This window comes from Priapulus caudatus, unplaced genomic scaffold, assembly GCF_000485595.1.
Source record: "Priapulus caudatus unplaced genomic scaffold, Priapulus_caudatus-5.0.1 Scaffold762, whole genome shotgun sequence".
Lineage (NCBI taxonomy): Eukaryota > Metazoa > Priapulida > Priapulimorpha > Priapulimorphida > Priapulidae > Priapulus > Priapulus caudatus.
This window is the reverse complement of record NW_014577823.1, coordinates 112,533-115,908: the sequence shown is the minus strand read 5'-3', so window position 1 is coordinate 115,908 and position 3,376 is coordinate 112,533.

Below are 3,376 nucleotides of genomic sequence, written 5' to 3'. Positions count from 1 at the left end.
AAGCCGTCATTATTTGCACGCTTTGCGCGGGTAGTAGAATTTTTTTTTGCCGTCACTCGAACCCTCGCCGCCGTGACCCCCCCCCTCGTGACGTGGCGGGAGAGGGGGCAGGATGAGGATGAGGAGAGAAGTGCAATGAGATCAAGAGACTCTATTCTCTATTATGTACTCTTGATGAGATGTACTGCACGTGACCATGCATGACGAGACACTTAATTATCTCTCGCTGGTGTTAGACAATAGTTATTAGATATTTACCTGGCTATTGATGTACGCTGAGATGCCGGGAGTGGATGTCGCCGTGACCCCGCACACGTCGTGACCGCGCGCGTGACTCAGCTCGCAGGATACCGAACCGTCGACAACCGCATCTTTAACGAGAAGCGACGAGCGAAAAGTGAAGCACAACGTGCCTGCGTTACCGTGCGTGCGTGCGTGCGTGCGTGCGTGTATGCCTGTATGTGCGTGAGTGCGTACGTGCGCGCCTGTATGTGCGTACGTGCGCGCCTGTATATGTGCGTACGTGCGCGCCTATATGTGCGTACGTGCGTGCCTGTATGTGCGTGCATGCGTGTCTGTATATGTGCGTGCGCGCGCCGGTATGTGCGTACGTGCGTGCCTGTATAGGTTCGTGCGCTTCTGCCTGTATGTACGTACGTGCGTGCCTGTATATGTGCGTGCATGCGTGCCTGTATATGTGCGTGCGCGGCACAACGTGCCAGCGTTACCGTGCGTGCGTGCGTGCGTGCCTGTATGCCTGTATGTGCGTGAGTGCGTGCATAAATGCGTACGTGCGCGCCTGTATGTGCGTACGTGCGTGCCTGTATGTGCGTGCATGCGTGTCTGTATATGTGCGTGCGCGCGCCTGTATGTGCCTACGTGCGTGCCTGTATACGTGCGTGCGCTTCTTCCTGTATGTACGTACGTGCGTGCCTGTATATGTGCGTGCGTGTGCGCCTGTATGTGCGTGCATGCGTGCCTGTATATGTGCATGCGTGCGTGCCTGTATGTACGTACGTGCGTGCCTGTATATGTGCGTGCGTGTCTGCCTGTATGTACATGCGTGTGTTTATACTATCATAATAACTAGTAATAATACCAATTTTTAGTAATAAATAAAAGATATATTATATTAATTGATAAACTGTTAGCGAACTGGTACATAAACGGATGGCAGTCGAACATACGCTACCAGTTTAGAATTTTTAGATGAACTCCTAGACAGTAACGAACCAAGTTACTGTTACTACACACGCTGTATATAATGGTAGTGGCGTACCAAATCACCGATGCCAGCGCCACCATCATCACCAGCTCACCGACCACGCTTACCGCCGACGTTGTAGCTAAAACACTGCGGATCCCTGACGCAGATGTTCGAACAATGGACGCCATTGCGCGCTCTCGTCGACAGGAGGATGGCGCTCGTGACGCTGGTGTCGGCCGCGTCGCGTCGGTACAGTGTTCCATTCGTCTGCCCTGCGACGCTTGTCACGGCGACGACGGCAACGACGACGACGATGACAACACCGGACTGCATAGTCGTGAGTCCTGGTCGTGGTCTGGTCGGCGTCTGCGTTGGTTTTGACGTCGGCCGTGGTGTTCCGCACAGAGCGGGCGACCGAGTAAAATACGTCACGGGAAGAGGACCAATCAGAAGCGCGACGGACGACGATGCGAGCGCCCTCTTTGGCATAACGTTGCGCGACTTCGATTCGTCTCGTTGTAATGATTGTGTGTCGCTATTCCCCAGCGACTACTGCAGATGAACGTCAATAGTGAGACAGGATATATATATATATATATATATATTTTGTGTGTGTGTGTGTGCGTGTGTGGCCATGTGTGTGCGTCGCGCGTCGGCGTGCGGCGGTGCGCGTTGCGTGTGCGTGTGCGTGTTGCGTGTTGTATGTGTGTGCGTGGGCGTGCTGCGTGTGCTGTGTGTGTGGTGTGAGCTGTGTGTGCTAGGTGTAACTGGTGTGTGTGTGTGTGTCGTGCTGTGTGTGTGTGTGGTGTGTGTGGTGTGTGTGGTGTGCGTGCGTTAGTGTGCGTTCGTGCGAGTGTGTGTGTGTGTGTTTGCGTACTGTGTGAGCGTGTGTGTGTACGGCGCGCGTATGTGTGGCGTGTGCGTGAGGTATTATATATATATAATATATATAGAGATATATATATATATATATATTTTTATATTTATATATAGATAAAGTTATAAGAACATGGTTGTACTTTTGCCTCTGTTTATTGCATACAGAGCTGTTTCGTATGGAGCGCAAGCTCCACACTCATCAGTGCCTAATACAGAGTAATCTATTTAGAACATCCCGAGCAGTATAAAAACATCATGCATAATGTGTTCTATTGTTCGTATTCATGCATGCGCGTTCTAATGAAATACTAATTAGAGCACCATTGTCGGTAAACTGAATTCATTGTAAGAGTTCACTTAACGTTCCTTAATAAAAATTTATCTTTATGTCTGCATTTGCTAACAAGTTCGTTCCTCTTGTTCAGTGCCGCGGTCTCAGGTTTGCACAACATGTAGAACTTCTCTGTTGCATAGGTTCTGCATTTCTTCGTAGTGTTCGAGTAGTGTGGCGCTTTGCTCAGTATCTTCCATTTGGTCGCGTAGTCTATGTTGTTGTCTTTCAAGTTCCAAATATGTTTACTAAGTTCTGTCGAGTTCCGTTTTGATTCCGTAGTGAAGGATGCGTTATGGTTCGCTAGTCTTGCTTTGAAGGAGGTAGCTGTTGTTCCGACGTATGTTTCTGTTTTGTTTTCGCTTGTCACTGTTGCTAGGTATACTATGTTTTTAGCAAGGCAGCTTCCATCCCTGGGGCACGTTACGTTATTCGGGCAGTTGCATTTTCTGTTGTTTTCCGTTTCCGTATTGCTATATATATATATAAAAGCATATGCATAACACGCGCTGAAATATTAAACACGCATACCGGCGTGTGTGACGCCAGCACCGGCATCAGTATTGTCGCTAGGAATGGCTACGTCTGCATTACGGTCTATATACCCGAGAAAAAGTCAAGCAAACGCCGTACGTCGGGTTAAGCGCGAGGTCAACGTTTGTTTCCATGACAACGACTTCATTCTGATGACCCTGCACAAACGTTCTATAAATAACCGCGTTGGCGTCACGTGTAACGTATAATGTTATTACCTCCGCGCAACGGAGGTCATGCAATCGGTCCCGTGTGTGTGTTCGTGTGTGTGTGTAGCTTTGGCGCGATCGATTCATCATAAGCTCGCCTTAGGGCGTCCAGTCAGCAGCAGCCAGCAGCGAGCCAGCTGTTATACACATACATGTTACACGCTCGCGGAGGTATGCACTCTCCGTGAGTGCCCTCTGTCTAGTTAGATATTTTAT